General features: G+C 34.1%; 1 long non-coding RNA gene across 19 annotated transcripts; it reads right to left on the bottom strand.

Moving 5' to 3' along the window:
• Positions 1–515: 515 nt before the first annotated feature.
• Positions 516–4,234, bottom strand: LOC113284217. 19 transcript variants are annotated; one of them, XR_003328032.1, is made up of 12 exons: positions 3,938–4,234; positions 3,553–3,653; positions 3,418–3,459; positions 3,248–3,308; positions 3,075–3,172; positions 2,905–2,924; positions 2,305–2,808; positions 1,692–2,209; positions 1,570–1,606; positions 1,284–1,397; positions 960–1,093; positions 516–826 (listed from the first exon to the last, which is right to left on the bottom strand). It is a non-coding gene; the product is annotated as an uncharacterized LOC113284217 (long non-coding RNA). The 19 variants fall into 19 exon arrangements; XR_003328037.1 differs by lacking the exon at positions 2,905–2,924 and having other exon boundaries at positions 2,305–2,481; XR_003328022.1 differs by lacking the exon at positions 3,248–3,308.
• Between the last annotated feature and the right edge of the window lie 9,352 nt (positions 4,235–13,586).

Genomic DNA, 13,586 nt, shown 5'->3' with positions numbered 1-13,586 from the left:
TAACACATACACGCCGTTAGAGAAATGTTGTGATATTAATTGTTATCGTTTTATGTAACAGATTTCCCTGTAACAAAATTTGACTACAGTCACATTTACAAACTGTTACAATAGTTAATAGTAACAATTAACCTAATTTTGGAATAGCAACACGTGGCTCATTTGTCACAATAAATATAACAGATTTAATTATTCTAACTTTGCAACAATTCGGTGATGACACGTGTCTTACACCGCTAGGTGGGAAACTATTAAGTTTTGTCACGTGTCACTTTTTCTTACGACTATAATGAAACATATAAGTGTTGCATACTTTTTGCAACAAATTTCAATGGACACCTGTAATCTTTTTGTCACTATTAATGTAACGTTTAAACTGTTACTCCCATTTGTAACAGCGTTAAGATGATGATACGTTTGTTTTCTTCACAGTTTTGGTTACAGTTATCCCTGTGACAATTCTTTCAATTACAATTAAAGAAAAGGATAGTCCAGGTCATTCTCATGGACCTGGCCTTCCCGTTTACAGGCCTGCACAATTAAACCTGAAACACAGGCCTGCAATACAACAACTGAACCTGAAACACATGCCTGCAATCTTGTATTTTTCAATCTGTCAAACATTCTCAATTTGCAAACTATCCACAATTTACAATTCATACATACACATTTACAAAAAAATCATTCTATTCATTATGAACAAGGAAACAAATATGATTGCAAGTAAGAAAACAAACTTCCTAAGCACCAAAAAATAAGTGTCTGAACAAACTAATAGACACCAACAACCTATTGCAGTTCTTGACTGTGAACTGTACCGACTGTCCTACACAAATAAACAAAATAACCAAATCAGTATGAGAACAAATGCAGAAACAACTGACCAATTAGCGGACAGCCAATATATGGACATCACAAAGATTTAAGTAAAAAAATTAAATTCAAAGATAGTATCTTACTTGGTACAAGAATCGCATGGAACAGACCCCTGATTTTAGAGATTTGTTTGACTTGCCTCCACTTGCAGGGGTCTTTCCTCCCTTGGGGTAAGGAGTACCTTGACGAACAGCACCACCTTTCTTGCCATCAGCACCTGCAAAAATGTGGACAGTTACAGAAAATTAGAACTAAGAAAATGGCAGCAACATAATATGTTTGAGAGATTAGTTCACATAACAATTTAACAACACCCACAGGAATACAAAGAAACAAAATAAAGATCTTTCTGAAACGATAATTCTACAATTTTAAGCATCCAAGTAAACTATCCATAAAATGTTTACCTTAACAAAAGGAAGAGCTGAGTAATTAGGGCCTCCTAGACTCAAATTCAGCACTTCCATCTTGGTTGAAATGGCATACTTGAACATGTCAAGGAACCCCAATGAATAAGATACCTGCAATAGACGGAATGCATACTTCTCATAATCTTGCAGTTTCACGCAATAACAACATTTGAAAGCAATGATATACTTATCATATTAGCTCTATCAATCTATTTTCTGTGAACAAAAGATAATTATTTCTAATAGAGTGGCAATCCATAACCAAGTAATCTACAATTATTACCTTGACATGAACAGATACAACAGGTTGGTCCCATTCACTGAAAAAAATTCACAAGAAAGCAATATGTAAGAAATATGTAACACCAAAAATAAAAAAGCATAGCAAAATCAAATTATTCTAACCGATATAAAACCAAAAACGATTTGATTTGATTTGCTTAGGTACTATAAGTAATACGTCTTCAAAACATGCGTCTTTGTCTGATATTAGCAAGACCTTCAATCACCAATGCCACCCCATCTGACAGAGACCCAAGCTTTACAGATACAATAGTTGAAATATTGTTGGAAGGCATTTGTTTCTATCACGAACAAACAGCTTTGAAACCTTTCTTGTCTGCACAATCAAATATCATTAAAAACAAAATTAAGAAAATCTGCAACTGTCTTCATCATTGAGAATAATACCACTTTGTTAAAGGCTGATGTAGGGGCACACACCCACATAAGAGTAATGAGAGGGAGCACGGAAATAACATTAACATCTCATAGATTAAGAGTAATGAGATGTTAATGATGTGTAAACCATTAACATCTCATAGAAAAGACTTGTTAAGTTTGATACATTTATAGCTCTTTCTGGGATTTGTGTAGCCTCCTAACAACAAGTGGTACGTCAATAACAACACGAAAAGCAGACACTGCAAAATGAAGACAAAGAGTTGGAGCTGACCACAAGGATTTAGGAACTAAATACACCAAATATGAAAATTGTATTGACTGTAAGCAAACATACTCGGATAGTATCCAGGAAGGCGAATAAGGAATTAACAGTGAGATTAATCTTCAGCTATTTGTAAAAACAATGAACCGCTGAGATGATACACTAAACTGTAAACACCAATATCAGAAGTTTCCAGCATCCTTTGTCATTCAAAAACTTTGATGCATCATCCACAAGTTTGTTCAACACCTGTAAGCAAAAAGAAGCAAGAACAATTTCATTAGAATGCAGAAATAGGCCCCAAAATGGTCGTTTGCGCAGCTTTCAGAAAATGACTCATTCCCAAGTCCAATTAAGAGGCATGACATAATCTCAGAATTTCGAACTCTATGAGGATGAATCATAAGACCCAGCTGTTTACTTAATACCCACTTTCCAGTTTTAAAAGATTCCAAATCATCAAGCGCATATTCAGTCACAAAACCATCTATTCATTTGAAAGTTTCCACAAATAGGTTCAACAAAGTTTATAACTTGAATTCTCCGCTGAACTTTGTTCTTGAGGAGATGAGTTCTCTGTAGAGGAAATTCCACAAGGAAGGATTTCATTAACTACAAGTTAAATACATAAACAAACAAGAAATGGAACAACTTTGGTGGAATGAGTGGGACCTTATTGTGTTATAAGTATCCTATGAAAGCCAAACATTAGAGATTTGACCCCAACCGAGTTTGCGCCGAAAAAAAACATAACAATTTATGTTAAATGTATCACCAATTCCCACTAGCATAACAACTTTGGAGGATACATAACACTTTTCAGCATTCAAGGGTTCACAAACCTTGATAGCTTGTCTAGGAGCCTTGAATCCAAACTAATTTTTCTTGCAGCATGGTTTCTCCCTTTACAAGAGGCTTTCCCTTTCTAGATACTCTCAAGCTACATAAACAAATCATACAATCAGTAAGAACACAAATATACATATCAAAGAGGAAACATCACTGAATGAAAGACCTGAATGAAAGATTTTAGTTCTTCTCAACATTAGGAAACCTTAAATTGCTTCATAAGCCTTCTGTGTATGTATAGATCAAAAAATACAAATCCAATCAAAATCACAGTCAATGAAGAGGACTTACAAACTTTAAACAAAAAATACACACTTTAAGTAAAGGAGATTTAACCTTTTTGTTGTAGAGATGGAGAATAACCTTTAACAGTGAACCCTGAAATAAAAAAAATCATTAAAAACCCTAAATATTCAGTTGTACTAAAAGAATGATAAAAAGAAAAATCGAGATTGAGTGAAATAATTTTACCCTTTTTGCTGTAAAGAAAGAGAGACACAACAACAAACCCTGAAATCAAAATTTGGCAAGCGTCTTTTTCTTCTCTTGTATCTTCATCATTCATTTCATTCCTGTTTACACAAAACTCAACCTGAACTTAGCAATTTCATAGGAACGAAAACCAAAATCGAATTAATCAATACAGTCAGATGTGATTACATACAGTAAAAAAACTCAAAACTCAATCTACGAAACTGAATTTGAAAACAAACCCATGCGTTAAAACTCCATGATATCGAACGAAGAAATATAAAAATTGTATATTCTCAGGGAAATTTCAGTCTACAAAAAAAAAAAAAGATGGACTCAAATAAATCTATAGAAAAAAAAAACACGAATTAGGGTTTTAACTCACTGCATCTGTACTTGATAAACTCATCTCCTTCGATTGGATAGAATTCAAGTAGAGATTAGAGAGAATAGTTTAGTTTGCTAGAATTTATGAAGGAGAAAATCACATATCTAGGGTTGCAAACGAATTTTGGTTTAGTGAAGATTGGGTTTGATTTCTTGAAATATGGTTTTGATCTATGAGAAGATACTTTCTGATTTTTCGGTAAATTTTATTTGATTTCTACAGATCCAGATTTAACAGAAGAGGAGAGAAAAAGAAAGAGGGAGGAGAGTAAAGAAAAGAAGAAAAAGGAGAGAGAGAAAAAGGAGAGAGAAAAAAGTGAAGTGATAAGGTTTCCTTTTTTTACTTCTAGTCTAATAGGAACGAAAAGACTGAAAATGGGGTTTTGAAACTAATTTTTTATCAAAAATTTTCTTATGATTTAGTTTTTATTTCTTTTATAATTAATTTAGCTCGTATCCAAGTTTTTTGAAAAACAACATACTACATTAACCTACAATGAAAAACAAACACCATTTAAAATAACCATTGCCTTGGTCTTAGATAAACGAAGGAATACCCTAACCAAGACAACGTATTTCATATCCCAACTGCCAAACAGATCCTGAGTCTTCATTTCCAGCCGTCCGTAAATAAGAAGAGTAAATCCTAGCCACATAATTAAACATACGTATTATAATTAATTAATAATATAGTTACTAGAGTTAGACCTGAGTTTCTCGTTCGGATGAACTGAATACGAAGTATATCAGAATTGAACATCACATGTTCAAAGATTACTAGAGTTAGACCCGAGTTTCTCGTTCGGATGAACTGAGGACGAAATATATCAGAATTAAACATCACAGGTTCAAAGATTACTAGAGTTAGACATGAGTTTCTCGTTCGGATGAACTGGAGACAAAATATATCAGAATCGAACATCACATGTTCAAAGATTAGTAGAGTTAGATCTGAGTTTCTCGTTCGGATGAACTAGAGACGAAATATATCAAAATCGAACATCATAGGTTCAAAGATTACTAGAGTTAGACATGAGTTTCTCGTTCGGATGAACTGGAGACGAAATATATCAGAATTGAACATTACATGTTCAAAGATTACTAGAGTTAGACCTGAGTTTCTCGTTCAGATGAACTAGAGACGAAATATATCAGAATCGAACAGCACATGTTCAAAGATTACTAGAGTTACACCTGAGTTTCTCATTCGGATGAACTGAAGACGAAATATATCAAAATCGAACATCGCAGGTTAAAACATTACTAGAGTTAAACATGAGTTTCTCGTTCGGATGAACTACAGACGAAATATATCAGAATTGAACATCACAGCTTAAAACATTACTAGAGTTAGACATGAGTTTCTCGTTCGGATGAACTGGAGACGAAATATATCAGAATGGAACATCACAGGTTCAAAGATTACTAGAGTTAGACATGAGTTTCTCGTTCGGATGAACTGGAGGAGAAATATATCAGAATGGAACGGCACAGGTTCAAAGATTACTAGAGTTAAACCTGAGTTTCTCGTTCGGATGAACTGAAGACGAAATATATCAGAATGGAACAGCACAATTTCAAAGATTACTAGAGTTAAACCTGAGTTTCTCGTTCGGATGAACTAAAGACGAAAAAATCAGAATCGAACATCACAAGTTCAAAGATTACTAGAGTTAGACCTGAGTTTCTCGTTCGGATGAACTGGAGACGAAATATATCTGAGTAGAACATCACAGGTACAAAGATTACTAGAGTTAGACCTGAGTTTCTCGTTCGGATGAACTGGAGACGAAATATATCAGAATCGAACATCACAGTTTCAAAGATTACTAGAGTTAGACCTGAGTTTCTCGTTCGGATGTACTGGAGACGAAATATATCTGAATTGAACATCACAGGTTCAAAGATTACTAGAGTTAGACATGAGTGTCTCGTTCGGATGAATTGGAGGCGAAATATAACAGAATGGAACAACACATGTTCAAAGATTACTAGAGTTACACATGAGTTTCTCGTTCGGATAAACTGAAGACGAAATATATGAGAATCGAACATCGCAGATTAAAACATTACTAGAGTTAGACATAAGTTTCTCGTTCGGATGAACTGGAGACGAAATATATCAGAATGGAACAACACAGGTTCAAAGATTACTAGAGTTAAACCTGAGTTTCTCGTTCGGATGAACTGAAGATGAAATATATCAGAATCGAACATCGCAGGTTAAAACATTACTAGAGTTTCTCGTTCGGATGAACTACAGAAAAAATATATCATAATTGAACATCACAGGTTAAAACATTACTAGAGTTAGACATGAGTTTCTCGTTCGGATGAACTGGAGACGAAATATATCAGAATGGAACATCACAGGTTCAAAGATTACTAGAGTTAGACATGAGTTTCTCGTTCGGATGAACTAGAGACGAAATATATCAGAATCGAACAACACATGTTCAAAGATTACTAGAGTTACACCTGAGTTTCTCGTTCGGATGAACTGAAGACGAAATATATCAGAATCGAAAATCGCAAGTTAAAACATTAACTAGAGTTATACCTGAGTTTCACGTTCGGATGAACTACAAACAAAATATATCAGAATTGAACATCATAGGTTAAAACATTACTAGAGTTAGACATGAGTTTCTCGTTCGGATGAACTGGAGACGAAATATATCAGAATGGAACAACACAGGTTCAAAGATTACTAGAGTTAAACCTGAGTTTCTCGTTCGGATGAACTGAAGACGAAATATATCAGAATCGAACATCGCAGGTTAAAACAGTGCTAGAGTTAGACCTGAGTTTCTCGTTCGGATGAACTACAGACAAAATATATCATAATTGAACATCACAGGTTAAAACATTACTAGAGTTAGACATGAGTTTCTCGTTCGGATGAACTGGAGACGAAATATATCAGAATGGAACATCACAGGTTCAAAGATTACTAGAGTTAGACATGAGTTTCTTGTTCGGATGAACTAGAGACGAAATATATCAGAATCGAATAACACATGTTCAAAGATTGCTAGAGTTATACCTGAGTTTCTCGTTCGGATGAACTGAAGACGAAATATATCAGAATCGAAAATCGCAAGTTAAAACATTAATAGAGTTAGACCTGAGTTTCACGTTCGGATGAACTACAAACGAAATATATCTTAATTGAACATCACGGGTTAAAACATTACTAGAGTTAGACATGAGTTTCTCGTTCGGATGAACTGGAGACGAAATATAACAGAATGGAACAACACAGGTTCAAAGATTACTAGAGTTAAACCTGAGTTTCTCGTACGGATGAACTGAAGACGAAATATATCAGAATGGAACAACACATGTTCAAAGATTACTAAATTTAAACCTGAGTTTCTCGTTCGGATGAACTGAAGACGAAATATATCAGAATCGAACATCACAGGTTCAAAGATTACTAGAGTTAGACCTGATTTTCTCATTCGGATGAACTGAAGACGAAATATATTAGATTCGTTAGTGCAATAAATATCATGGAGATAGTGAAAATGACCATATTACCCTTACTAGAAATAAGTGCAATAAATATCACCAGACAGTGAAAATGACCATATTACCCTTACTAGGAATTAGTGCAATAAATATCATGGGGATAGTTAAAACGACCATACTACCCTTATCGGAAATAACTAAAGTAAATATTACAGATTGTGAAAATGACCATATTGACCTTACTAGAAATAAGTCAATAAATACCACAAAGCCAGTGAAAATGACCAAACTACCCTTATCAAAAATAAGTAAAGTAAATATTTTAGACTGTGAAAATGACTATTTTACCCTTACTGTAAGTAAGTACAATAAAAATTATGTAGACTGTCAAAATGACCAAACTACCCTTATTGGAAATAAGTGCAATGAATATCACACAGACGGTGAAACTTACTATACTACCCTTACTGGAAATTAGTGAAATAAATATCATGGAGACTGTGAAAATGACCAGACTACCCTTATCAAAAATAAGTAAAGTAAATATTATAGACTGTGAAAACGACTATTTTACCCTTACTAGAAATAAGTGCAATAAATATTATGGAGACTGTCAAAATGACCAGACTATCCTTGCGGAAATAAGTAAAGTGAATATTACAGATAGTGAAAATGACCATACTACCCTTATTGGAAATCAGTGTAATAAATATTATGGAGACTGTGAAAATGACCAGACCACCCTTATCGCATATGAGTAAAGTAAATATTACAGTCTGCTAAAATGACCATTTTACCCTTAGGGGAAATAAGTACAATAAATGTTATGGAGACTGTCAAAGTGACCAAACTACCCTTATTGGAAATAAGGCAATAAATATCACACAGACGATGAAAATGACCATACAACCCTTACTGGAATTTAGTGAAATAAATATTATGGAGACTGTGAAAATGACCAGACTACCCTTATCAAAAATAAGTAGAGTAAGTATTACAAACTGTGAAAATGACTATTTTACCCTTATTGGAAATAAGTGCAATAAATATTATGGAGACTGTCAAAATGACCAGACTATCATTAGAAAACAGGATCAAGACCAAGTCAACAAGTCATGACTTTATAGAACTTTGACTTTGACATATCTGCTTACTCCGAAGACGGTGAAAATTACCAGACTACCCTTATCGGAATAAGTGCAATAAAAATTCTGAAGATTGTGAATATGACCAGACTACCCTTATCGGAAATAAGTAAAGTAAATATTACAGACTGTTAAAATGACCATATTAGCCTTAATGGAAAAAAGCGCAACAAAATATTATGCAGACTGTGAAAATGACCATACTACCCTTATCAGAAATATGTGAAGTAAATATTACAGACTGTGAAAATGACCATATTACCCTTAATGGAAATTAGTGCAATAAATATTATGAAAACTGTGAAAATGAACTACCCTTATCGAAAATAAGTAAAGTAAATATTACAGACTGTGAAAATAACCATACAACCCTTATAAGAAATAAGTAAAGAAATGATTACAGACTGTGAAAATGACCATTTTACCCTTACCAGAAATAAATGCAATAAATATTATGGAGACTGTGAAAATGACCAAACTACCCTTACTAGAAATAAGTAAAGGAAATATTACACATTTTGAAAACGACCATATTAGCCTTACTGTGAAAATAACCATATTACCCTTACTAGAAATAAGTGCAATAAATATCATGGAGACTATGAAAATGACTATATTACCCTTACAAGAAATAAGGGTAGTCTGGTCATTTTCACAGTCTGCATAATATTTTGTTGCGCTTTTTTCCATTAAGGGTAATATGGTCATTTTAACAGTCTGTAATATTTACTTTACTCATTTCCGATAAGGGTAGTCTGCTCACATTCACAATCTTCAGAATTTTTATTGCACTTATTCCGATAAGGGTAATTTTCACCGTCTTCGGAATAAGCAGATATGTCAAAGTCAAGTTTCTATAAAGTCATGACTTGTTGACTTGGTCTTGATCCTGTTTTGTAATATTAAAAAAATTAAAAAGAAAAAGAAAAATGTATTTTGATTTATAGAAATGAAATATAATTGTTAGTTTGTACAAATGTGAGAAAATTAGTGACAAGTAAAATTCAAAGTGTTATAATTTTGGGGTTGTTTCAGATGTGGTGAAATATTTGGGTGGAATCATCACTTTGAATTATAATTGTGGTTGCCTGCAAAATTGTCAACAAATATTATTGTGACTAATAAAAGAATTTAATATTCCTAATTATTATCACGAATACAAAATGTAATAATAGTTATAACTGTTGCAGGACTTATCACAGGTGTATCTGTGACTGAAAAATAAACTATGACAGGTTGCACTGTTACAAAATCCTTGTTTTGGTGTAGTGATTTATGTTAGAATCCTTAAGCTGCCAAGTCTGAATCCAGGAGAGAACTGAGGGATGCTGCACAATGGAAATGAACTGATTAGGAAAAAAAAGTCTGTCAAATTGCTTGAGAGAAAAAGCAATGGAGCAACAAATGATCCAGATCTTCTGTTTGGTTCATACTACACAGAACACAAATTTTATCATCAGTATTCAGGTGTCTAAAAATGCGAGCTTTAACAGGTATAGCATCATGTATTCCTTTCCACATAAAAATTTGAAACTTGTAAGGCACTTTCAATTTCCAGAATGCTAACCAAAATTGCTGAGATAAACCCATTGAAATGTTCATATGCAAATCTTTTTCACAAAGCATCTTGTATGCGGAAGCAGTTGCGAAAGTGTCAGTACTAGTAAAAGGCCAGACCAACTTTTCTTCTTGATTTAATTGTAAGGGAATAGTGAGAATAGAGTTCACCTGATCTGCATGAAATAATTGTCGAAGAAGCGGAATATTCCATTGCTGAATGAGAGGATCAATCAGTTCTGAAACCCATTGAATATTACTGGTATTCAGATCACTCCAATCTTGAATTGTAGTCTGCATGGAAGGAATCCAGTTGGCAGTCCAGATATTGATGCCAGTACCATTACCTACCTGCCATTTTGGATTTTTAAGAAGAATCTCAAGCCCAACACATATACTCTTCCATACCCAACTTGAATTATTAGTTGTCGGTGGAGGAAAAAATTGCAGATCATTGTGAGGGAAACATTTACCTTTCAACAATTTTGCCCAAATAACATCTTGATTATGTAATAATTGCCATGCCAATTTCGCAAGAAGAGCTAAATTAAAATTAGTTGTATTTTTCAGGCCTAGACCTCCAAATCTTTTTGGCACACATACCTTTTTCCAACCAATAAATTGATGTGAATGACTGTTGGTAAAATTATTCCACCAGTAGCGCCTTTGTATGTTGTCCATTTGATGAATTGTTGTTTCTGGCAGTTTTAAAATCTGCATTTGATACATACCCATTGTACTTAGCTCTGCATTCACTTGAGTTGTTCTTCCTGCTTGGTTAACAATTTCACTATGCCAACCCCGCAAGCGGTTAGTCATGTTATCAAGAATACCTTGACAATTCTTTTGTCTTGATATGTGCATCAAAAGGGGAATGCCCAAGTATTTTTCACCCAACCCCGTAACTTTCATATTCAGAATACTAGAAATACTAGACTTGTGAGCAGTTGAAGCGTGCTTACCAAAAAAAAAAACCGTTGACTTCTGCATATTAATAACCTGTCCAGAAGCTTGTCCAAAAACTTGAATCAAATCTTGAAGATGATTCATCTGAGCAGAAGTAGCTTGAAAAAATAACAAACAATCATCTGCAAAAAACAGATGATTGATAGGAGGACAATGATGGTTAATTTTAATACCATTAAGGAGACCATAATCAACATGATGCTGCAAAAGTCTAGAAAAAGATTCCATGATAAATAAAAATAAATAAAGAGACAAAGGGTCTCCTTGACGTAAGCCACGAGTTGGAGAAAATGAAGAAGTAGGGGTACCATTGATAAGTATAGAAACATTTGTTGTAGAAATGCACTGATCAATCAAAGAAATCCAGTCTTCATGAAAACCCAATTTGCGAAAAACTGATAGAAAAAAGGACCATTCTACCCGGTCGAATGCTTTCGACACATCTAAGTTTAAACCTACCAAAGCCTTATTTATCTTCTTAAGTTTCATACTATGCAAAATCTCCTGTGATATGATAACATTATCATGGATATGTCTGCCTGTAACAAAGGAAGTTTGAGTAGGTGAAATAATGTCAGGCAATAAAGGTTTAAGACGGTTCGCCAAAATTTTGGAGATAATTTTATAACTAACATTACATAGACTGATTGGTCTGTAATCAGCTGGGGTTTGAGGGTTTTGAATTTTGGGTATCAGAACTTGATATGTATGGTTTACGGCCTTGAGCATATGCTTGAAGGTAAAAATGTATTGAACCATGGAGATTACCTCAGAGCCAACAATCTCCCAGCATTGTTGATAGAAAGCATCTTGGAATCCGTCGTTGCCTGGAGAAGCCCAAGGTCTAATATGAAACACAACATCCTTAATTTCTTGAGCATTAGGAACTCAGATAAGTTGAAAGTTTTGGTTTTCTGTGATACAAGGAGTAAACAACTGAAAATATCTTGACTAACCTGAGGCTTGGAAGTAGATGAAATATTCACAAAATGGTTAATTAAAGTAGATTCAATATTACTCCGATCATCATACCAAATACCTAAGGGCCCTTGAATAGCCTGAATGTTAGACCTTTTTTTATTGAAATTAGCCATTGAGTGAAATTATGATATATTTCTATCTACTTTAAGAAACTTATCACTTACTTTTTGCATGAAGAATTCTTTCTGAATAGTTAGCCATTGTTGAAGAGAATAACTTAACTGTCGAATCAAAGGATGAGAAGCATGCAAATTATCATCATAACAAACATGAAGTTGATTCTGAATATTATGAAGGTTGCACTCAATATTGCCAAAAGAAAATTTTTCCACAATTGCAGTTGAAATCTAGTGAATTTTAACTTACTGGAGAACTGACTGGAAGGAGAGCCATTAAATTGTTATTTCCAGCTTCGGTTGATAGTGTCTGTACAAGATTTCATTTGGAACCAACACTTGAATAGCTTAAAAGGAGTGTGTTTTCTAGCGCTAGGAACAGTATGTAACAAAATAGGACTGTGGTCCGAAGCAACTGGAACTAAATGTTGCAGATGAGCATTAGTATAATTATTGATCCAACAACTGTTCACTAAAGCTCTATCTAGTCTAACAGAGACATGAGCATCTCCATCTCTATGATTCGACCATGTAGTGTCAGCTCCCGAATAACCCAAATCAATAAGACCCATTTGCTGAATATAATTCCTAACATGTCTAGCATGATGAGGATGAGATGCATTAATACTATGGGTTTCAGAGTCATTCATAGTAAAGTTTAAATCGCCTAGCAATACCCAAGGAAGGTCAACAGTTTGTTATTGCCTACAACATCACGCACTCCATACATAAAAGTGACCAAAAAGTCCAAGTTGCTATCATGAGTGCGTACGATAGCATGAATTGTATCACGGGTAGTGTGCATTATTTCTACATCAATTCCTTGTTTCCATGCAAGAGAAATACCACCAGAAAGGCCCATAGAAGGATCAAACCAATAATTAGGGTATTTAGTTCTAGAAAGATAGAGTCTCATATTATTGGCCTGAGCTTTGGTTTCGCATAAGAAAAATATATATGGATCATTATTGGTTAAACATAAACTAAGATAGTCTCTAGTATGTGGGTTTCCTATACCTTGACAGTTCCAACACAAGATTTTCATTTTGTAAATAGCGAAAAAGGTATATAAAAAAGTAATGCAAAAACAACAAAAAGTAATGAAGGAGAGAAAAATTGATAAAGAAAAATGAGTTGAGAAAAACATTTGTTGCCATGCATCAGTGTTATTCTGTGCATTAAGCGCATGTGCAGCAGCAATGTCCCAAACATTATTCTCTTCAACAACAACAATATCATCTTGAACTGAAGTTGTTTCTCCAACAATAATAATTTCTCTATCAAACTCAACATCCTCAAGTTGATTCTCAGAAGTTATAACCAAGGTTGGTGGGTGACGATATCTCTTTTCAGTACCACTGGTACTAGCACCATCATTAGTTAGCGTAGAAGTTGGCCTTATGGAAGA

This window comes from Papaver somniferum, chromosome 5, assembly GCF_003573695.1.
Source record: "Papaver somniferum cultivar HN1 chromosome 5, ASM357369v1, whole genome shotgun sequence".
Taxonomy (NCBI): domain Eukaryota; kingdom Viridiplantae; phylum Streptophyta; class Magnoliopsida; order Ranunculales; family Papaveraceae; genus Papaver; species Papaver somniferum.
This window is presented reverse-complemented; position numbering and strand designations above follow the sequence as displayed.